The sequence below is a fragment of the Mytilus californianus genome, unplaced genomic scaffold, assembly GCF_021869535.1.
Source record: "Mytilus californianus isolate M0D057914Y unplaced genomic scaffold, xbMytCali1.0.p SCAF_6, whole genome shotgun sequence".
NCBI lineage: Eukaryota > Metazoa > Mollusca > Bivalvia > Mytilida > Mytilidae > Mytilus > Mytilus californianus.
In genome coordinates, this window is record NW_026262712.1 from 91,190,224 (window position 1) to 91,216,432 (window position 26,209).

General features: G+C 31.8%; 1 protein-coding gene across 1 annotated transcript in view; it reads right to left on the reverse strand.

The window, feature by feature from the left end:
- The window catches only part of LOC127706347 (uncharacterized), a 349,955-nt gene continuing 323,746 nt past the window's right edge, over positions 1–26,209 (reverse strand). The window contains exon 3 of the transcript XR_007984433.1: positions 1–12. The gene's annotated coding sequence lies outside the window, so the exon portion shown is untranslated. The remainder of the gene's footprint in view (positions 13–26,209) is intronic.

Consider the following 26,209-nt stretch of genomic DNA (forward strand, 5'->3'; position numbering starts at 1 on the left):
ATGAATATCAATCTTTTATTTGTAATCAATTGAATTCCCTGATCTACCTCGCACTAATTGAAAAATAAACTTTTTGGAATATCTGTTTCACATGTGATGACGGACATGGTCCAGTGGTCGTAACCATAATACCGTCATCTTTTCCTTGAATGTGAACTACCAAATAAAACCAAATCACTGGGTTTGTACTTTTTTCTCGAATAACACGACGGGTGCCTTTCTGGAGCATCCGAGATCACCCCGACGGATTTATATTACCCAGTCATACCGATCTATTGAGTCAGCCAAATGAAACTGTTTTGTATGCCACCGCAACTAAAAGTTGAGGGGCATATTGTTTTACCCTTGTCCGTCCGTCCGTATGTCCGTCCCATAATGGATATATAGTTATTCCGCATAACTCCTCCTACAGTTTTAATCCTAGGAAGTTTTCTCTTTACTGTCTGTTTGTACATATATTGAAGGTATGCATGTGGTAAGGGTTTAATGTTTATTAATATTTGCTCTTTTGGGAGATAGTTGAACTTTTTTTTGTAATTTTTGGGGAAATTTACTTGCATAAGAAGAGCGTTTACAGATAACTCCTCTATAGTTTGAATTTAGAATGCTAGGAAGTATTCACTCTGCTGGCTGACAAGCCATTATTATCTTTTGCTATTTTGGGAGATAACTGAACTTTTTTTTTGTCTTTTTGGGGGTATAAGCGGTTAAATGAGTTGAGTGCGGGGGCATCACTTTGTCTAGTTTACATTTTTTCTCGTTTTGTGATGTTACACAACTGTAACAGTCCGATGTAAGGTTAGGATTTAGCGCTCACATACATGTTAAACTCCGCCACGTGCACCTTTTTTTATGTACCTGCCCCAAGTCAGGAGCATGAAGTTGTTGTATAAATGTGTGTCATTTTTTTTGTAGATAATTTAAATATAAATAAGACCGTTTGTTTTGTCGTTTGAATTTTTTCACATGGTGCATGGTGACCTTTTGTATCTGACTATACGGTGTGTTGAAGGCTGTACGGTTGCCTATATATGATTTCTAACATTTACTGCATTTAAACTCTGGTGGATAGTTGTCTCATTGTCAATCACACCACATCTAACTTTATTTCAACTTTTATGTTGCGTTTTGTATACTGTAACAATGTTTATCTTTTGTACGCATACCCCGGAGCCCTCTTTTTGGAAGCCCGAGCAAAAGTCCTTGTTCCGCGATAGAAAATTTAATTACGAACTCATATAAGATAGCTCGAATTTTAACTCAAAATCTAAATTAATCTGAATGAGACTTAAATTCGAATCTTACTCAAACTCAAAAAGTGACTCAAATTTAATGTTGTAACTAGAACTCTACCTTTAAATGTGACTCAAACTCAAAGTCCAACTCGAAACTAAAATTGAATGCTAACTAAAACTTTAATTCTAATAATGACTTGAATTCGAAATCGAAGACTAACTCAAAGTATAACTCAAACAGTAACCCGAACTTTAATTTGAACTCTAATTCGATGGATGGCCACACTCATCCAAGGCACATACAACATGGAAATCTATCTAAAAAAAGAACAGGTTTTTCCGAATTGGTCACGTGATTTTACCTCATCAAGTAATGGGATAACCACATCAAAGAATGACAGGACCACATCAAATAATGAAACAAACACATCATGTAGTGTAAAATCGTCAAATTTTGAAACATCATTACGTAATGTTAAAACCATATAAGGAATAGGCAAATCATCATTACGAAATAACAAAACCACATCATGTAATGAAACAACTACATAACGTTAAGTCACATTCACATCAAGTAATGTTAAAACCACATTGACTAATGACACAACCACATTAAATAATGGTGAAACCACATCGAGGAATGACAAAACCATATTGAGTAATGACAAAACTATATCAAATCAATACGAAACCATATCGTGAAATATCGAAATATCATTAAGTAATGACTATTCCATATTGATTTATATCAAAACATCATTACGTAATGTCAAAACCATATTAAGTAAAGACAAAATATTATCAAGTAATAATAAAACAACATAAAGGAATATCAGAGTCCCACATAAGACAGCTGTGGCGTTCCATATTATGAGGTACAAAATAATTGAGCATTCTAGTTCTATATGGCAAATACATGTTTATTTCAATCGTAAACGGGATAACTCTTGGTTATTTTGTGTTGATCTCAGACGACTTAACTATTTGACTTTTCCTATGCGATATTCTCTTGGAAATCTGCACGATGTCTTTGATTCTATGGGAGAAATGAAATCACACATTTTCATATCCATTGCTTAAAGATCATCATTTTTGCACCCCTACACCCTAATTTCAAACACAAACCAACATTTATCACACATTCTTGAATTTAATATAATAACTTGTCCTTAGAGTAGTCTTGTGTATTTTTTGAAATCTGATAGACTCATCTGTCTATGAAATAAAATAATCTTACGAAACTAGCTAACCGAAGAAGATGTACAAGACCAAAAGTATTTTTATATTTCATTGATGTCATAGATAAGCAGGTGATATAATGCAGTTTTAAATCAATTGTAAGATTCATATTGGCTGAGACACTGATATAATTTACTATTCTCATTTCGCATAAATATATAGCCAGATTTGACAGTAACAATTCATAATATGCTCACAAAGCCAGGAAAATCTCAGTTCACTATGACTGATATGTAGCATTCTCCTAAAATTCGAACTAGAGTTAGATTAGGCTGAAATACTGACCCGTCAAATATGAAATTATATATTTAAGAATAAATGCCGAATTTCAACAAGAACAAGTCTGCCTAATATCTTGACTGACGTCTAGTAATTGACAATGAAGGTCGGCTGAGAACAAAACTTTACGACAAAAGAGATGATTTCAGCTTTCAAAATATTTTTTTTATTTCTATGTAGCATTATTCCAGTAGCGACTACAAATTTAGTATATATTTCCCAGTTGATACGATTTTCCAGAGCCTGCATTTCATATCATGATTTCCTTAATAGACTGCTGCTGCTTACAATGGAGCCATGCATTGAATTAAAAGTTCCAAGAGGGATTTTTGAAATCATCTCTTTGAAAATTGTACGGACGACAATGTGAGTTTGGTTGCCCGTTATGGAGTATATGTATCATAGATAAGGACGGATATGTTCCAATTGTTGTAACCACAATTCCGTCCCCTTTCCGCAAATGTGACCTTACATGATCAAAACGACGGGTTCCACAAGTGGAACAAGTTTTGCTTACCCTCCCGTTATTTCTATGGATTCGTGTAGCTCAGTCTTTTTGTATTCTTATTTGTGTATTGTTGCTTGTTTTTTCGTCTATTTTCGTTTTTTGCCATGACATTGTCAGTTTGTTTTCGACTTATGAATTTGAATATCCCTTTGGTATATTTCGCCTCTCCTATACATACTAATTACACTTCACACGACAAAAAGATTTCCTAATATTTTATTCCAGAAATTATATTACTATTAAAATTAGCATCATTTGAATATTGCACGGGCAACCATATTCTCTCAGCTTAATTCGTTTTCAAAAAAGTAATAGAATAAAAAAAAGTATAACAAAGATACTGAAATCCAAGGCAAATTTAGAAAAGGGGAAGTCTTAAATTCTGACAAAATCAACCGCTATCAATCAAAGTAAGAACACGTGAAGAACAACCGCCATATTCAGGACTTAGAACAGACATTTTTTGAAGAAAATGGTGGGTTAAACCTGGTTTTTGCTACGTATTAAAAAAAAGGACATCATGCAAGTATTAATTGTCTTCTTTTTATAGGCTGTAAATTTCCCATAGAAACTCCTTTTACGACTAAAACTGTGCCACTTTTAATGTATGAAGTTACCAGTTTGATATATAAATTCATTAAAAGTTTTATCGAACTGACCACTAAAATATGTTTAATTCAAAACGTCCAAGACAAACGTCTATACAAAAGACCTTTATGATAATACAATCATAGCCTTTGCAGGTAAATTATATGTTTTATGACCCAGGGGTTAGGGATTTTTCTCTGTTTTTTAGCTACTGGGGCCTCAAATTTGCTTAATTATTCTGCTCTTTCTGTGAATATGCTGCTAATGCAATTATCTCGATAAATATTCAACATAAACCATCGTGTATTTGCATGTTTATTTCTAACAATACAGTTTAACAAATGAGTTCTTTAATATTTACAATTGTTGTTTATAAATAGCTTTTGGTGACTTCTGCTGTTGTCTGTTCTATGGTCGGGTTGTTGTCTTTTTGACACATTCCCCATTTCCATTCTCAATTTTATTTGATCACTATCGTCACCGGCATTGTTTTACTATTTATTTTCTCGACTTTTTCATCATAAGAAGAGTGAATTTTCTATTGTTCTAAGTCACTATATTTCCCACTGAATGTCGTTTTGCGGTCAACTCGACTTACCGAATCATATTTTTACTAGTGTTGACAGTGCGATCATAGATACACATAAGCTTCATGTTATCGTCTTTCTTCTTTATTCATACATACCTAACAATATTGGGCTAAATTTGAGACGAATTATATGTATATTATGGTGTTGGTCCTGTTTAACCACGTGTTATCCGATGGAGAATGTCTGTCATAAAGTTGTCACATGTTTAGACGTATATATATATTTATACATAATTACTCTAAATATTAGCATAACAATGTAAAATCTGCAAATTTGCGGAAACAAATTTTTGTTCTTTCCTCGCCAGGATTCAAACTCATGCTATTGGGATATCGTGACAACACCGCCTTCACTGTGTCCAGCGCTCTAGACCAATCGGCCACCCAGACTGAACTCAGACTGAACTAAAAATTCAGCTTTCCGTGGCTTAGTGTTACCTTTCCTCGTCAGTAGAATCTAGAGTTGCAACACAGTACATGATATATAAGGCATGAAGATGGAATTGATTGCAGATTAGCTAAATTATCCGTCGTAAAGAATCGTAAGATGCTGTCACAAAAATAATTATTTGATAGGTACGTCTAAACAAGTGACAACTCTACGACAGATCCATATAAGTCTAAAGATTTGCACAACGGTACTAATATAGGATGGTAATATACGAAGATTATGTTATAAAATCGTGTTGACAAATAAACAACGTATGTGACTCCAAGTTTTTATATTGAAATTTGAAAGTACATTGACCATGTTGACCCAGAAGTCTTTTTCAGAAATATAAGAAAAAATAACGTCGAACATTTAGACACTACTTCCTTAAAGAGTTTGTGTTTTGAAACAATTAATTTTGCCCCATATCAGCATTGACTGTCTTTAATCATATATTAACACTTTATCATCTAAGAAATTAAGTATTTATGGCAGATCATCATTACATGTAGTTTCTGTTCTATATACATATGTACAGTAGTAAATTAATTTTAGTCTTAAACGGTCATATTGATCTTACCAACATACGACAAGTCTAAGCAATAAATTATCCAGACAGGTTCAGTCTTTCAGTCAATTTTAGACTAATCCAATGCAGTAAATTCAGTACTGTTCATATAATTCGCTTGTAGTCAATTTAGTACTGTTAAGTAGCTTTCCAGACAATTCAGTATGATGTTGACTCTCTCATCTTGCAATAGTATTAAAACATTTGACTTTTCTATACTTTACACAGGTATTCCCCATTCCAAACTAAAAGACAAATTGAAAGAGCTGGTATAACTTTGTTTCATTAAAAAGAATGGCGAACGTAGATACAAGTATCTTGTCTTGGGGAAGGATAAATCCTACTTTTTAAAGAATCACTCTGATTCAAACAAAAAATTCTCTGAAACTGACATTATCAAGATGCTTGATTTCTTGATTGACAATATATGTGTTACGTTTGAAGGACGTGTTTTTCAACAGACTGTCGGAATTCCAATGGGAACCAATTGTGCCCCTCTTCTTCCGACTTGTTTTTTTTTATTATTATGAGGCTGACTTCATACAGGAACTACTTAGGAAAAAAAATAAGAAGTTAGCAATATCCTTTAACTTTACGTTCCGCTATATAGATGATGTTTTCTCACTAAATAATACAAAATTTGGTGACTATGTTGAACGAATCTATCCCATCGAACTAGAGATAAAGGATACTACAAATACAGTTAAGTCTGCCTCATATCTTGACTTTCATCTAGAAATTGACAATGTGGGTCGGTTGAAAACTTTACGACAAAAGAAATGATTCAGCTTCCAAATTGTGAACTTTCCATTTCTATGTAGCAACATTCCAGCAGCGCCTGCATACGGAGTATATATCTCCCAATTGATACGATATTCCAGGGCTTGTATTTCCTATCATGATTTCCTTGATAGAGGATTGCTGCTCACAAGGAAGCTATTAAACCAAGAGTTCCAAATGGTGAAGTTGAAATCATCCCTCTGGTATCTTTCGTCCCTCTTTCTTGTAAACAGGTAAATAACAATAACTAACGAATATGAACATAGACTGAATAGATCTTAACTGACTGCAAGCGATTTATCGGAATTTTTGGTTGGTTTAGTCTTTTAAGAGCTGTTCAGATCAAAATGACCTTTACAGATCAAAATTGCTATACTAGTGTGTATTAACTATTTGTATTTGTCTAAGCGATCCAATAATTTAGAATAAAACAGTAAGACACCTGTCAATCGTTTAACACTACATGTTGACCTATTAAAAAAGTGTGTGCAGGTTGGTTGCAGTTTAATTGACATATTATTTAAATCTCAATTGGTTGGCAAGTTGTGATCAAATCAAACAAAGTCAATCCAAACTTACATCTTTCAAAATCTTCAAAAACATTTTTCCCTCTCAACTGACATTGTATTTATTATAATAATGATGATAAAAAAAAGTATATATATTTACCACTCCCACTCATCCTAAAAGTCTTCTATTTTTCTCTTGAGAGGTAATATTTTCTGATGAAAGTTTTTCATTAACCTCACGATCTATAACATCTCTTGCAAAAAGCTTGTCAACAGTTTTGTCGGTGTTAATTTCATGAACTATAGTTTTATACCATCTGATTAATTTAACAGCATCTGGAATACCTGAAATAAATAAGACTACAATATCAGCGTAATTAAAGTAAATGTTTACGAAAGCACATTATGTGCTTGCTTTTTACAATATAACACAGATGTCAATATGTCGATTACGACAATAATTTAGCATATTTATCTTGCAAAATATAAAAAAAAATATGGTCGCCATTCCGTCATATAAGAGTGTTGATTTAAAACAAAATGATATTCTCTATACTATTAATTTCGGGGGTTTTGGTAACTACACTGAACATTGAGCTTAAAGTGATTATAAATTGTTGTTTCATAAAAATAAAAATCTTTTCCCGTCTTTACAATTCGTGAAACATAAGTTGCAGCTTTAATCCCGTAATTAAACATCAGTTAAAGGTTCAAATTTGACCAAAGAAAGTGTTTTTTCAAACGATCTAAACAAATACACGACAATAGGTCAAACATATGCACGCATATTGGATATCAGGAAAAATACATTCAATCTTACAAACATACTGTTTTGACCTGAATGAGAAGAAATACCTTTATATGTAAAGGTGAAAATCTTTCATGGTTTATTACAACACTTGTTCAATATAATAAGAATCCTTCAATGTATTTACGTCCGCCTCTCATGAGCCTCTTCATGGGGTTTTTTGATTATGTGATTACTTTGCCATTTTTATAGTGATTATTTGATTACCAGACCAAAAATTTAATGATTATTTGATTATTTGATAATCTAGGAATGTATTTTTGATTATTTGATTATCTTGTTTAAAAAACAATTAATGATTATGTGATTATATTGGCAAAATATTTGTGATTATGTGATTTTTTGGACATCCCCATGAGGGGCCTCATCATTGGCGCTCAAATCAAAACAGCTGTTATGGAAATAATAATAAATTTATAGAACATTAAACAACAACATGTAAAAAAGTTGATACAAATCTGCTGAAGGCCGTGTATGATTTGGTTATTAGAAACAAAGCTTAAGACACGTATAAACGTTGGAGTGGTCGTATTTTGCACAATCAAAAGCTTCTATTAGCTCAGTAACACCACAATGAGTACCATCCATACAATCTAGTAAGCTATGAAAGTCTTCGACATGACAAAAAAAAGCTTTTTTTAATTCATTTTAAAACAAATAATTACCTGTTGTTTCATTTGTGAGTTGTACATTCTGTAAAGTCAAGTTTTTGTCTGAGACTTTGGCCTCCATCCTTTCAACAATTTAAGAGGGAATATTTGGAAAAAATTTATATGACTTTTATTCGGCCAATTTTGGAGTATTCATCAGAAGTATGGGGTAACTGTGGACAAGTAAATTCTGATCGGTTGGAAAATAAGGCTGCTCGAATAGTTACGGGATTAACAAGTTACGCTAGCCGGACCAGTATCTATTTAGAGACAGGATGGGAAAAATTAAGCGTCAGACGGGAGGTTAAAAAAATATCTATGTTTTATAAGATTATTACTAATCAAGCGCCAGATTATTTACACGATTTGGTTCCGAATTTTGTATCAGATATTAGTAATTATAATTTGCGTAACAGTCAAAATATTGGTAAAGCGTTTATCAGCTTATCAACAGTCTTATTTTCCGTCATCTATTGTGGAATACTTTAGACTTAAGTATAAGACATATTCCTACATTTTCCTTTTTTAAATTAAATTTGCATAAACTATATTATAGGAATAATAAATCTCTGAGATATGGTTCTTTAGGAGATCGTTTATATTCAGTTTTACACACAAGGCTGCGTAACAGATGTAGCGCACTGCATGCTGTCTTGTTACTAGCAAATTTGATACAAAATGCCAATTGTTCATGTGGTTTTATCAATGAAAATGTTGAACACTATCTACTATATTGTATTAATTTTTCAACTCAGAGAAATCTGATGCTAAACGAAATTAATGTCTTTAATGTCAATATTACTATCGATTTATTATTATTTGGTGATGATGCTTTAAGTACTGAAGAAAATGATAATATTTGTTTATCTGTTCAAAAGTAAATAAAAAATACCAAGCGTTTTTCTCAGCTTTGACAACCTTAATTCTGTTTACAACACATGTGATTAAAGATATTTTTATATACATGTAATGGCAATAATCGAATGATCTTGATGAATAACTACTGTTATGTTATGTTATCAATAACGATTCAATGGATTTTAACGAAAGAATATAAGATTAAGTTTCAAATCTATACTTACCATTGTGTAGTTGATATCCTTTCCTTAAATTTGCATAATATATTAAGATCCCGCGCATTATTATGAGAAACACACAGACACTTATTAAAGTTATGTCTACACAAAAAAGGATTTGCGCATAGGTAATTCCACACAAACAATTCGGTGTGTTCGTGTTTTATTTATACTGTAAAAAGATGCACTCGATTAAAATCCATTGATTCGCTTCAAAAAGTTTCCTTTTGTTTTCATGTCTTTATTCTTAAATTATTTGTTAGTATGAAATATTTGATGTGTTCATTAATTAATGTGTATATTTTTTGTTGTTTTGGAGAAGACGTTACTAAATTGTAAAACTTGTGTCTGATCCATTTGTCATTTTGAACAATAAAATATGTTTAAACTAACAAGAGAAGTGTGACACTTTTGATCAGAATTTTTCATCGCTTCAACAAATACAGTTAAGGTGTTGTATGATCGATGCATCAGTATTTCTAACAGTTTCTGGTTACGATTTGATTGGTCTGAAAGGCTATCAATCTCCTCTCTGTCGTCAAGAGTTAGAACGCATTTAGAAATCAAGTTGTCTAAAACATCCGTATCAAGTATTGTTGACTGTATAAGGTCAACTTTGAATTCTTGGTAAGCGCCTTGAATAAATATGATGATACATGATATGTGCTATATAAGAGAATTAATCGAAATTCGGCGATTGTCACATTTTTTTTACATAAATTATCGTACCTTATATGCATACAGGTAATGCATTTGTAAGGACGATGAAATATGATTCAAATCGGATTTTGCCCTTTTTCTCGGCAAAGTATTCTGATAAGACCTGTACCTAAGTCAAGAATATTTTATGTCTACATTCTGTTGAAACTGAGAGGCGAATGATACCAAAGGGACATTCAAACTCATTAGTCGAAAATAAACTGACAACGCCAGAGCTAAAAACGAAACAGACAAACAGACAAACAATAGTACACAAAACACAGAGGCTCTCAAGAGCCTGAATCGCTCACCTGTATTTCAGAGAAGATTTTTAAATGTTAGAAAACTTGATGAACAAATTTTGTGAAATTGTCTTTAAAGGGCAATGACTCCTTAAGGGGTCAATTGACAATTTTGGTCATATAAACTTTTTTGTAGATCTTACTTTGCTGAACATTATTGCTGCTTACAGTTTATATATAGCTATAATAATATTCAAAATAATAACAAAAAACTGCAAAATTTTGTTAAAACTACCAATTCGGTGGCAGCAACCCAACAATGGGTTGTTCGATTCGTCTGAAAATTTCAGAGCTGATAGATCTTGACCAATTAAACAATTTTACCCTTTTGTAGATTTGCTCTAAAAGCTTTAGTTTTTGAGATAAAAGCCAAAAACTGCATTTGACCCCTATGTTCTCTTTTTAGCCATGGCGGCCATGTTTGTCGATGGATCAAAACTTCGGATACAATTTATAAACTATATACCATAAGGAACATTTGATTAAAGTTTGAAGGTATTTGGCCCAGTAGTTTCAGAGGAGAAGATTTTTGAAATAGTTTACGACGACAGACGACGGACGACGACGGACGCAAAGTGATGGCATAAGCTCACATGGGGCCCTTCGGGCCCCGGTGTGCTAAAAACTAAAGACTCAGGAGCACGAACCCCACCAAAAACTTGGGATGATCTCAGGTGCTCCGGAAGGATAAGCAGATCCTGCTCCACATGTGGCACCCGTCGTGTTGCTCATGTTAGTAAAAACCCGGTAATACGCCTTATTCGGTAGGTCATATTCGGGAAAAGGGTACGGGATTGTTGTTACGACCTGAGGAACATATCCGCTATCATCTGTGAAACGGATAATCCATAACGGTCAACCATCTCGTGATGGCGTTCGTAACATTTACGAAGGGATGTTTTCAACTTCACCACTTGGAACTCTTGGTTTAATAGCTTCCTTATGAGCAGAAACCCTCTATCAAGAAAATCATGGTAGGAAATACAAGCCCTGGAATATCGTATCAACTGGGAGATATGTACTCCGTATGCAGGCGCTGCTGGAATGTTGCTACATAGAAATGGAAAGTTCACAATTGGGAAGCTGAACTCCTCTCTTTTGTCGTAAAGCTTTGTTTTCAACCGACCCTTATTGTCAATTTCTAGATGTAAGTCAAGATGTGAGGCACCCTGAACTGTATCTGTTGTATCCTTTATCTCAAGTTCGATGGGATAGATTCGTTCAACATAGTCACCAAATTTTGAATTATTTAGTGATAGAAATCATCTATATAGCGGAAGGTAAAGTTTAAGGATACTGCTAATTTCTTTTCTTTCTTCCTTCCTAATAAGTTCCTGTATGAAATCAGTCTCATATGAATAAAGAAACAAGTCGGCAAGGAGAGGGGCACAGTTAGTTCCCATGGGAATGCCGATTGTTTGTTGAAAAACACGTCCCCCAAACGTAACAAATATGTTGTCAACTAAGAAATCAAGCATCTTGATAATGTCAGTTTCAGAGAATTTTTTGTTTGAATTAGAGTGATGTTTTACAAAGTAGGATTTATCCTTCCCCAAGACAAGATACTTGTATCTACGTTGGCCATTCTTTTTTATGAAACAAAGCAGATCTCATATGTTTCTTTAGATAGCAGTTATGGTAAAAATCATTAATCCTTTGAAAATTATTCCAATCATGAGTGCATAGCATAATATAGATGTGTCATTTCAGGGTAGAACAATTATTGTGTGATGTCACTGTTACACAACCATGTCAAAAAAGTCCAAAATGTGTCCTTTTTAACGGTCGCTGTAATTGATTCAATTCAATTAATGATAAATTTCAGTACAAGTTCAAAATAAGCAGGATAAACTATGTGATTACTATTCGGTCATCAATAATATCACGTGATGAAAACATATGCAATGTGTTTATTTTTTTTAATAGTTATTAACATCATTAACTACTTTAACTTTTTGCATTTTGCAATTTCCAATTAATCTTTTTGAATCGATCGTTACGTACTGATGAGTCTTTTGTAGACGAAATATGTGCACTTACTTCTATCGTTAGCCTCCATGATCTTTGCTACTACAGTCGTTCTACAACAAATTATTGAAGTGATACGTGTAAAGCGTACTTTAAAATATCAATGGTTTTCAATATATTTCAACATTGCATTTTTTAACAGTAGTTCAAATCTAGTGATATGTTTCAAATTGATACATTTATTAATATGATAGTTCTTGTGACAATAAAATGTCCTTTCAATGTAAGAATGATCCATCCTATGTAGTGACTATCTACTTAATAATGGCTTTTTGAGTCCGTTTTAACAAAAATGATACTTGCTATTTGTTCCTGCTTATTTGTAAGAATTATCATGAAAATAATATATACTGTGTAACAGTTGTGCTCCTCTGGATTAACCTTTATCAGAAACGCTTCAATCCAAATATTCTATTGGCAAGGATGTGTGACTTTTTCAATATGTGAGCAGTTTATCACTAAATTGGACCTAAAAGTAAAAGCCAAATCCAACTTTGTCAAACTTTGCAAAAGTTTACAAATATTAACACTTTGATCTTTTGTTAGATCGTCGAGTGAAACTATAATAATTCATGGTTATATCGCATTGGTATGCTAATAAAACACTGGGTTTTTTCTTATCTATAGCTGTCAAAAAAAGAGTTCGAATATGTAGCGCCAATTAAAAACATAATGTACGACGTCTTATACTGTGGCTCACTTTCAGTTAACTTAAAGTATGGTTTCATTAACTTATAATTAGAAATTAAAACCAATGATGTATTGCTTATAGAAGATTCAAATAATTCCAGTCGAAAGTTACTTTCCAGTACAAAGATTAGTGACCCTGCATCAGGAAATACCGTCTCAAAGTTACCTTTTGTTCATTAAAGTCTTAATCATTTGTCCTGTAATATTCTATATAACATGTATATATTCCTTCTGATTTAAAAAAAAATTAAATGGACATCAAATATGGTCATGCAAAAGTAAAAGTTTTATCTGTCTGCAACTAAAGGATACATTAAATTTTTATTTTTGATATCTATTTAATTTGTTTGTTTATTTATTCAATAATAACAATGCACAATAGTCACATTTCAACCTGAAAATCTTCTTTGTTCTTAATATTCTGATTGTTCGCAAAGCCTTTTCCGTCTGGTGTATCCTATAGCTATACTCTGTTTTGGGGCTAAACGCAAAATAAAGTTTTACAAATGTTATATTTAATTTATTAGATAACACCAAAATAAAGAATTCTATGGATTTTGTTTATTATTATGAAACACCTTTTTGATTATGTATTATTTATGGGGAGTCCGTTCGTTTTGTCTTCCGTCCTACTTTTGTGTTTGTTACTGATCTCACACATCGTCACAGAATTCCTTTAAACTTAATATAAAATCGTTCTAAGATGAAGTTAATTTTCCAATTTTAGTTAATTTCTTTTATTCACATCGTTGATTTTGGCATTGTATTTTTGGGTCTTCCAATTTCGTATTTGCGTCTAATATTGAAATTGAAGGAGAGTTTTTTTCTGAATCCAACCCATGTAATACCATTGAGCATTTATATTTTTTGTCTCGCATCATTGACATTGTCATTTCTTTGACTGGAAACGGGGAATGAATCAAATAGACAACAAACCGACCAAAGAGTACAAAACAGCCCAATGAATGATATTCTCGTAACATATTTTTGTTGTTGAATAAGATAGATATAATTCCATTATACTCTCAGCTTAATTTGTATTGGCATAAATCAGACCGTTCATTGTTTTACTTTACATTTTTCATAGTATATCATTATATATCATTGTGCGGAATATGATAAAAATAACTAAATACCCCAATATATAACAGTCGATAGTAAATGTTAGTTCCAAAAAAAAATAGAAAAAACAAAACATTGTAACGAGAAAGATGAAATTGATAAACCGAGTTGTTTTTTTCGTTCTGGGTAAAACATACGTATTGACATCCGTCATTGTTATATTTAGTTTTATGTTCATCACTTCTCTAAGTGTTGTTGTTTCATATGTTGTATATATTATCAAATAATCAGAAAAATGTTCAAATATGACTTGTTTACCACAGTTAAAATACTATCAAGAGTCCACTTATTTCTACACTTAACAACCCACAAACCCCAGGATCTACTTCTTTTAATAGTAATTTTTATCATTCTCGCCAAGATCTTAGAAAGATCAGAATGTATCATGAAATAAAACTAAGGTAGTTCGGGTGTCGTTTTCTGAGCATCCCTTCTGGACATATTACAAAAACCAAATTGGTTTAAAACTATTTTACCAAGTATCTTTCAATATGCAACAGAAACATCTAAAACTTGAAATTTCAAGATTAAACTAACAAAAAAATCAGTGTCATTAAGTATATTTAAAATTTTCAGAAAAATCCTTTTAAAATCAAGGGCAGATAATAATATTTAATTCTATAGGACAATTTATGTTTTTTTTTTGGTGTGACTTTTTCAAGACAATAAGACCGTGACCCCCATTATGTAATTTGATATTTCGGAAATATCCATGAAAAGCAATTATTTCGTTGAATTTTAACCAATTCTGTCGTTTAATGTTTGCTAAATATGAAAACAAATAAGTATCCCCTTATATAAACCATATAAAATAACTGTAATTTTGTTATTAATTTCGATGTGTTTTAACGGGAAAAAAGGTCCGTGACATCAGTGTTTATATTAAAATTTGAAAGTACACTGACCAAGAAGTCTTTTACAAAAGTTTAAGAAAAATCTATCGTCGAACATGAAGCCACTCTAGCTACCTTAACGGAACCAATTGTTTTTCACCAGATGCACATGTTGATAATCAATGTCTCTTCAGTGATGATCGGAGAAAACATATTTGAAAATTCGAAACCTGTCACAAACGGGGAAGACCTGATACAACTAAAAAGATAAAAGGTAAAGCCAAACCCGGACAAGTAATCAGAGCTATGCATCCGGAAGATTCATTTCTTAATTTTAAATTGTTTATAACAACTATAAATGGAAGTACAGACTTTTTTTACACATATAAATGCTTTATTTTTTTGGCATAATGCATAGTAAATGCTATTTATCATAAAAAAAGGTATGACAGAATTCATACTCTATCAACATTTAGAAAAGAATATAACTACTAATTTTCGTGATTTTGCAAAGGGCGTAGGTATCAATTTGTCTAGTAGCTTAGCTCTCAGTACCTCTATTTTTTAAAATGTCATTGTTTTATGTTTTTGCATTGCGATGGTATCATTTGGTGGGCTTTACTCGCAAAATATCTACTTATGCACAGGATGGGAATAATCTATTATATTGTAAGCTGAGTCTACAAAAATATAATCGACAGATATCAGACTGTTAGATTTTTAATTTTGTATTTTACATATTACAAATTTAATCTAATATTTTATATAACTGTACGAAAAACGGACCAATTATATAACAGTCGATGGATATATTAGTTTTGACAAAATGTAGAAAGCAATACTGTGTACGACGAAGGTTAAACTAATGTATTGAGTTGGGTTTTTCAGTTCTGGAAATTTCCTAAGTATTTGCATCCTTCCTTGTTATATTGTTATTTAATGCTCATTACTTTTAAAAATACGTACTAGCTGTATTTACTCTGTTTATATAATCAGATGAATTAGGAATCTCCCTTTTAAAAATTCAAAAGACTTGTATTTTACATTGATGTTCGAATACCACTACTTAACCACATTATTAATCCTATACATAGTCCTCATATATGTACATTTAAAACCAACAGAATCCGAAGAACAGATACATGAAACACTTCTGAATATTTGTAGAGGTTATTAATATTTCAAAAGAATCTTTTATATTTTATATACTAATTGTGTATAACAAACATTTTATACTGATACTTCTTATAATAAAGAGTCATTGACTTTATTTACTTTGATGTTTCTCTTGTTTTTGTTTAAGGCATGCTCAACATGTTCTGCTAGCCTTGGATCATTACTAACTGCTCGACATTAGAGACAAGTTGAATGTATAGGCCTAGTGTAAGGAGAAACATTTGATATTATAAATTGGGGAAATAGATTCGGCAAATCACGTCAATTACAATGAGACCTCCAGATATCATCAACAAACAATAAGACACTCTATGCCTTTAATATGTGTCACCCATTCAATCGATTAAATGAAAAGAATCAGGTATGCTAAACTTGTGCACAGATATTCACATGAAATATTACGGCGGGTTTCCTTATTATATTTTTTTACTAATATGCAACGAACGAATGTATCATTTTGTTTGATATTTTTAATCTCTTTTGTTAACCCTAATATGAAAAGAGATAATGCTTACCCCATACTGAACCTAAACACATGTCATGATCGTCATACTTTTATTATAGTGGAAGCTCAAAATGTTTTGATATATATTTTGTCTTTGAGTGTCTTTATGAAGGTAGATATAAATGTAGGATACTGAAAGTCAACGGAAACGATTTCAAAGCGCAATTTCAACAGTGTTTAATTACATATTAGACAATTGCATGCTTATATAAACACGCTACAATTAGCATGAATAGAAATGTTTTAATGTTCATTATCTGAAACAAATATTAGTATAAATAAATTGTACTCTTTGGTATTCGTTTTTCCTTTTCTTTGTTGTGGATGTTTAACAGGTTTTCGCGTAAATTCAGACAAGATATAATAAATATTTGCATAAATGATTTACAAATAATGGAATATCACTTAATTAGTTGTGCATTTTATATATTCACTTGCATGAAGCATTTTATAACTGATTTCTTTTTATATTGCATGGAGTTTTTAGGAAAAAAGCTGATGAAACTTTAATCATCAACATTTCAATGATATAATCATACACTTCCCTCTTTGGAATTTTCTTGATTTTGAAATGGGCGTATGTATCATTTTGTCTGATACTTTGCAGCTTAACTCTCCGTACCTCTATTTTAAGTTGCTGTTGCATTATTTTGGGCGTAGGTAGCATTTGTGGGCTTTACTTATCTAATTTTGCATAGATTGGAAATAAATCAATTATATTGCAAGCTGAGTCTACTAAAATTTGATATACAGAAATCAGATTGTTTACTGTTTCATTTTACATTTTCCTCTATACAAATTTAAGCTAGTATTTGATTTTCCTGTACGAATATAATTCAAAATCTGCCCAAACTTATAACAGTCGATTGATATGATTATTTTGATAGATATAAGTATTGAATACTTTGTACGTGGAGGAAGAAACTGATGTACTGAGTAGTTTCCATTGTGGATAAAGCATAAGTAATTGTATCCGTCCTTGTTGAAAATTTATACTTTAATACTGGGCGTATATTATTGTTTTGTTTATATTATCAAATGAATAATGAATCTATTTTAAAGAGTCGAAAGACTAGTAAGCTTTATTGATGTTCGAATATCACGATTTTACCACTGACTGTTAAAAACCCATACTTAATCTTCGTATTTGTACACTTCACAACCAACTCAACCCAGAGAACTTGAATGTTAGTTCAATTGTATAAAAACTGATATACATAGGCAGACATACACATATTTAAATTTACAGTGATTGTATGCTTCTAAAATAGAATAGCATCCCGTAATTATACTAAAGAGATGAGTAGATGATCATTTCTGTCCACTTAAAAATACTTCGTGTATTGTGTTAGATGTCCCTGTTTAATTCCTACGAGAAGGTAACACCTCCCGAAACGAAAGATGGTTTTTTATCAGCTATAGTTAAGAGGAGGGGATAAGGCGTCTGCGCAGTGCTAGGCGGTGTTGTCGTAGAAGTACGAAGTGAATAGTACAGGTTCCAGCCCCGGTCGGGGAGGAAGTAAAGAATCATATCTACTCTACCATTGTTAGATTGATTTTCTAGGCATTTATTATTAATATTATTATCCTTTACGATAGATATTTAGCTAATCTGCAATCAATTCCATCTTCATGCCTAATATATCATGTACTGTGTTACAACTCTAGATTCTACTGACGAGGAAAGTTAACACTAGGCCACCGAAAGCTGATTTGTTAGTTCAGTCTAGGTGGCCGATTGGTCTAGAGCGATGGACACAGTGCAGGCGGTGTTGTCTCGATATCCCAATAGCATGAGTTCGAATCCCGGCGAGTGAAGAACAAACATTTGCTTCCGCAAATTTGCAGATTTAACATTGTTGTGCTGATATTTAGAGTAATTATGAATATAATATGTGTTTTCAGTCGTGTATCACCTTCACTGGTGATCCAATGGATGGATCTGTCTTAAAGTTGTCACTTGCTTAGACGTACTTATATATATAAATATATATATACATATATATATATATAAGAAAATTAATATAAGATAATGACGGTTTCAATTCATCACTTTTACTAGCGCTTTCACTGCTTTCACAGATCTTCAGGTAATGTGACTTGTATACATAAATTTTATAAAACAATTGATTGACGTTAACAATAGTATGACGTTAACAAATACAAGGGAGACTACTAATGTCATTTTAAAATTGGAATAAAGTCTTTAAAATGTTTCGTAAAAATTAAAATATTATTTATCATTTAATCCCGGGTTGAGAATGTTTATGAATAATTCTTCTTTCTTCTTCCGGAGAAAATCATTTTGACGATTGACCATATACAACGGAAATATTTTAAATCGTCCATTAGAACAACGATGGAAATGGTCGTTAGCCCTGATGATTGTTAAATCTTCATGGTTGGTTTGCTGTCTATGTACAGTCATTCTAGTCCGCAGTTCTGTTTTTGTCTCTCCAATATAAAATTCCTCACAATTTGAACATATGAGAGAATAAATGACGTTTGAACTTTTACAAGACATATTTTGTTTGACTGTGAAATGCTTTCCATTTTTGAAATAAATTGAACTTTCTTCTATTAAATCTGGACATGTCATACATCGTTTATCGGTACATTTTCTAACAATAGGCAAAGTTTCATTAAAGTCGAATTTTGAAGATGTTAAATATCGTTTTAGACTTTTTGACTGTCTTTTACTGTTGATAATCTTCTTTTTTTGTAATACTTTGTCCTTTTTTTCACTTTTGTGTAAATTATTTTCAATTTGTCGCATGAAACTAAATATATCATAATCTCGTGGGTTATATGTTGTGACAAACGGGATAATTTTGTCTAAACTGTTTGATGATTCTTCGGTTGTTTCGGATCGCCGTGATTCTGTAATGATTGGTCCTTTTATCAGTGCCTTTTGAATTCCGTAATCTATCACGTGTTCCGGATATTGCTGCTTTTTTAAATATTCTTTTAATTCTTCCAATCTTTTATTGCGTAATAGTTCTGTACTTGTAATGGTAATTATTCTTGACGCTAGATTAAAAGGTATATTTAATTTTACATGTTTTGGATGATTTGAGTAAAAATTTAAATACATATGTGTATCGGTGTCTTTAGAAAAGATATCTGTGACAATTTCATTGTCTTCCGTTATAAGTACTAAAATATCCAAAAACGGCATTTTGTTGACATTTCTGTTAATTGTGAAACGAATATGTGGGTTTAAAGAATTTAAATCAGAATGAAAATCTGAGACAGATATATCCGAATTCCAAATTATAAAACAATCGTCAAGAAATCGTTTCCAGTTTTGACGTAGGTAAATGGCAAAGTCATTTCCGTATTTATGGTCCATTTTTTCGTATAATAATTGTTCCAAGTATCCAAGTACTAAAGTGGCGTATGAAGGCGCCATTTTAGTACTCATAGCTGTTCCTTTTTTCTGATGATAGTATGTGCCGTCAAAGTAAAAAATATTTCTTTCTAATATAAGTTTCAAAGATGCAAGGATAAATTCTTTTGTTAATCTGTTTTCAATGACGTTTTCCGTATTTTCTAACCAATATTTCACGGCTGTAATTCCTAAGTCATGTGGGATATTTGTGTAAAGACTGACAATATCAAAAGTAATGAGTTCTGAATTAGGATTTACAGTTGTTGGTAGATGATTTAAAAATTCCAAATCGTCTCGTATAAAACTCGGAACTTCACGACATAAAGGTTTAATCACAATGTCTATAAAATGGCTTAAATTCTGTGTGACGCTGTTGGGTCCGCCCACAATAGGTCGAAATTTTAAATCATTTGGTCTTAAAAGTTCGATGTATTCACTGTTTTGTTCTGATACCGCATTTGAAATTTCCTCACTTTTGTGAATATATATATATGACTGAATAATAGCCAACGATAAATCTTACGGGGCGATGGATCATATAAATATGATACAGTACACTACAAAATATAATATATAAACAGTCTAAAAGGGTACAACATCACCAAAAAATGACAATACTAAGTATATTAAACAACCAAATGTATTTATAAATATTTCGGATAACAGATATCCTTCATCAGTATGAGCACGATGTAAAATGAATAGCCCTACCTCCCCGTAAGTCGTCATTTGAGATCACCTGGGCACGCCCAATCTGATCTCAAAAACCTTACAATCACAATCATAGACCACAACGAGGGTTGGTTAAGGGCCGAAAGACTTGCTCGGGAAAGGTTTTGGATAAGAAAGCTAAGGACAGTTTCCCCAGAGGGCATAAATGAAAAAAACATAGAATGAGTGACTCATTTTCCCTACCATCACTCATTTTCCTGACATCATTTGTTTCCAGTTACTCCGGCTTCCTTACATGACTCTTACAGTTTTAAGGATTCTTTTGGAATTTTTTGAATTTTACTACTAGTAGTTTAAATACCAGGGTTCTTTTCGTTGTGTAGGGATGTACAAATACGCATCCACGTCCAATTATTTAACCTTAGCCCAAATTTACTATTATTTTTTTTTTCATTATAAAACTGCTATTTATTTGGGATGATAAATACGCAGCCTCTGTTTGACATATTTTACCAGCTTATATCGATCAGTGCTGGTTTTTTGGGAATGTATTTACACGCAGTTGTTGTAACATCTTAACTGACGTCATTTTGGAATTTTAGAGTTGTGCCAGTTCATATCTCTAATTACTATTTTCATTTTAGGCATGTCTTTGAGTCGTTTTTTGGAAATTTTAAAAATTTATTAGCGTCTCTTCATATGATGTTCGGGTGAAACTGTTTCACTTTTTTTATTGTATAGAATTCAAGATTGCTATAGTTTAATGATCAGAATAGATTGATCTGATTCATTTTACATCGTGCTCATACTGATGGAGGATATCTGTTATCCGAAATATTTATAGTTACATTTGTTTGTTTATTGTCATTTTTTTTTGTGATGTTGTAGCCTTTTCGACTGTTTTTATATATATATATCTATACAACAAGTACTTATATATATATATGTGTGTGTGTGTGCAAAATTCTTTTATTGTGATAAAGACGTAATTAAATTTGTGTAATGGGAAAGACAATTCTAACTTGTAAATTTGTGTCCGATCCTATTTGCCAACAAAATATGTTTCAACTATATACATTTATACTGTTTTCAGATAAATCTTAAGAACATAAATTGCAACTCGATTACAAACACAAAAAGATTTTTATTTAGTGGGAAATTTAGTGACAAAATATTACCTCCCCTATAAACACTGAAAACTAGATCTTCTCAATGTTTGTCCCATTTTAGCAAGGACGCTGTCAATTATGGATATCATCTTAACAACGTGTTATATTGTTCTTTCATTTGTCTTTGTTCTATTATTAATATTACTTTTACTGTTTGGTTTGTTTTCTGTGATATCCATTTGACGTGGCTAGGTACTTATACATCCTGTCAATGTGTTTGTATTATCTTTCATTTTTGCTGGTGTGTTTTGTATATGCGACTTTTTGTGTTTCTTTGGTTCTTATAACGTGACTCTGTACTTTAAAAGATTCCGTCATAATGTTATTGTTCTATTATATGTCATTATGTTATTGTTCTATTATAAATTTGAAAATACTTTGAACGATAAACGACAAATTTATTTTACTCGCGTAGTGGTATTAACCATATGTGAATTCTGAAAAAATTCTAAAGAACTTCTGGACAATTTTAAATCTCGGTCTATTTCTGAAATTAATTCTAACATAACTTTTGATGTTTTAACCCTGTATACCAACATTCCCCATGTGAAATTATAAAATTGTTTTGAATAAACATTGAACGAAACATTTCTTCTTATGTGACGTTGACATTTTCTGACGTCAGACACGCGAAACAATGAATGTGATTTAATTTGATAGATGCTTTTATGCTTTTTTGTAAATGATTGTTTGTTTTGATATTTTAACACAGTGATGACTGCTGTACCCATATTTTGACTATTTTATTTATTATGTCTGTTTTGTTCACGCATCGTTGTAAATATAACGGAATTTGATGAGACTGTCGTACAAGTGAGAGGTTTAGCGCTATAAAACCAGGTTCAATCCACCATTTTCTACATTTGAAAATGCCCGTTCCAAGTCAGGTATATGACAGTTGTTGTCCATTCGTTTGATGTGTTTTGTCATTTGATTTTGCCATGTGATTAGGGACTTTCCGATTGAATTTTCCTCGGAGTTCAGTATTTTTGTGATTCTACTTTTTCCGTATATATATACAGCTAGATCAGAGAAAGTCATTGAAAAATTCCAATGGAATCAATACACCTAATCGCTATTTATTCCATTCCGGATAAGTTCTAAAATTACAAAACTTTTTCATCCAGTTGAAGCTATCTGGGACCCTGTTTAAACAATGCACCATACATGATACTTTTTAATGAGACCTGTTCAAAACATCGTAAATACTTCAAACACAATATTTTTTTACTATAATTTGAGTTTGGAAAAAGTGGATCATAATCTATCAAAGTTTCCTATTGATCGCTGTCTAAATTTTTCCCTCCCTCAGCTCGTTACTGATGACCTTTGTTTGCGGCCTGTTGACCCAAACAGGAAGTTGTCTAAATGACTGTTTTTTCCGGATTGGACTAAATAGCGATAAGTTGTATTGATATGCAGCAAAGATTGGCATTTTTTAAATTAAGTTATTAAGCAAATTCAAAGGGACCTCATCTCGATGTAAACATTGAATGTTAATAGATTGAGAAGACCGCAAATACATGTACAAAAATTGAGACGACCTTTTCTTAAATTGTATAAAAATTAGTCGAAAGATACCTACTTTATAAGAATAGTTATCTTTAATTTCTTAACATGCACAGACAAACTTTTAAATTTTCATATTCACGAAAAGACAATATTTCTCTATTGATTGTATATGTGACAAGAGCAGACCGGTGTTCGATTAATTAGGTGTGAAAAAATAAGTATACTTTGGGAAATTGTAACATGTTAAGGACTTTGTGGAACACTACGAAAACTGGTGACCCGACAGATCTTTAGATTTTTTATGTACATGAGTTTTTCCAATTTTTTTTATCAATATGCAGCAAAGATTGACATTTTTTAAATTTCAGTTTCACAAGCTTTTAATGCAATTATCTCAATAAATACTGAACATAAAACATCGTGTATTTGCATGTATATTTCTTATAGCACAGTTTAACAAATAATTTCTTTAAAATGTACAATTATTATTTAGAAATAACTTTTGATCAGTATCGTCACCGGCATTGTTTTATTATTGACTTTCTCCACTCTATCATAAGAAGAGTGAATTTTCTTTTGTTTTCTTCACTAGATTTCCAACTATATTGACACAGATTTTTTTATAATAATTAGTTTTTGACTTTGTAAAACTGGACAGGATTGAAGCAATCAATCTGAATATAACATGTTAAGTGGGGTTTAAAAGAGAAAAAGCTATTTTGATTTCTTTCCTCTTTGCAATCCAAAACATTTAGAAAACAATCACTTAAAGATTCAAATATTTATCTAAATTTCCTTTAACATTTACCCACTTTTATTTATAGCATACACGTGCTGAATTTGAATCCATCCATAACAGTATGCAATGATTTAATAATTATTGATTGCGCCTTAACTGAAACATTCTTCGAGGTACTGTCATCCCTGTATGTAGGCAGTTTAAATAAATAGCAATTGTGACATGAACTCCTCATAACAAATAAAAATCATATAGATTTTAAAATACAGGCAGGTGTTTATGCAATTCGCCTAGCTCTAAATCGCCTCAGGGTAAGAAAAGTATTGAATATATTATACCAGTTTGGTATATGTCCATTATTCTATAACTCATTTTTATTATTTTGGCTGGACGTCGCGGGGCTAGCTATAGCGATCCTAGAATCCATCGTGAGCATTTAGGTTCAGTGTGAGATTAAGATATTTTAGACATCAAAAACTTTGTCAAACCTTCAAAGATTTTTATGCTATTTTAAAGGAATAAAGAGGCATAAAGACTCAATATTTTGACATTTTGAAATACCATGTCACAAATAGCTAAGTAAACAGATTAAGTCTTGACGTCTAGAAACTATAACAAGACATTTATTCATTTTTCCTTAGACACAACATTTATTTCATAAAAGCAAAGATGTATATCAATGCTTGCCCTGCTTTAAATTATGTTCCTTAGTATACTCTGCAATACTATTGGGTTTCTTCGAAGGTAAAATTAATATTTTTTACTTCCATTGCATAAAATCAGAAATTATATTTCATTTTATTTGTATATATAATTGGCTTGTAAAAGGTTCCAAATATTCATATTGGCATGATTTTTATTGTAAGCTATTCATTTATAACTACTCTTGGTAATGATTACAATTACATTAATCTCGATACAGTAGGAATCCAGAAAATGATGACCTATTATTTACTAAAAAAAAACCTGTGTGATGATGAACTTCTACAGTCTGTACCCAAACAGAGTCTCCTTGATTTAGATGAACCACTGTCATATTACTATCGGCACGATGGTGAAGATATACATTCGGTGATTTAGCATATGTCACGACTAACTTTAACTATCTTGTTTATAGCTACGCCGAAGTGCGATAGCGGTAACACTGAAGTGCGATGAATTACATAAATTATATTTTCAATGTTTTTCACTTGTTGATGTTGAAGTCAATTTGTTTGTTGGAAGTAACTTTTAAAAAATTTAATTTAATTTACAACAGTCATGATAACTAGTCATTGAATTTTCTTTCAACATTCACCCACTTTCATTTATGGCATCTGAATTTGAATTCATCAACAACAGTATATATATGCAAACACGTTTTTATAGTGATTTAACGATTATTGATCACGCCTTTACTAAAACATTTTTCGTGGTACCGTCATTCCTGTATGTAGGCAGTTTAAATAAGAATGAGCCAATGTGACATGAACTCCTCATCACAAATAAAAATCATATAGATTTTAACATATTGACAGGCGTATATGCAATTCGTCAAGCTTTAAATCGCCTCAAGGTAAGAAAAGTAGTGGATATAGTTAACAGTAACTATTATAGACCTGCCATAAACATCAGATTCCCCCAAAAGGACAAATACCCATGACGATATGACAAAAGACAACAACTGACGAGAATATACGACGTTGGACATTTATCAAAACCAGGTTTAATCCGCAATTATCCTCGGAAAATACATGTACCAATTCAGGAATGTGGCAGTTGTTTTCCATTCATTCCGTTAGCTGATAAGGTTTGATTCTATCAGTTTTACAGACTTTGAATTTGCCTTAGAGTTCGGTATTGTTGTTATTTCTTTTTTACTAGATGCAGATAAAAAATGAAAAGCATAAGGTTTCTTCTGTAATTTATAAACCAAATGCATGGTTTTATTTCAGTCGTTAAAATTTTCGTCGGTAGAATTTGTAAATGCTGTATTGAATTGAAAGTCGTGTGAATGGTTATGATTGCCAGTATATATATATATTTAGACCACTCTACCAAGAAATTTGTGTTGCATGCACACGTATAAAAATTGCGGTTTTTATCCAACGCAATCATAGGTTTGAACGTTGT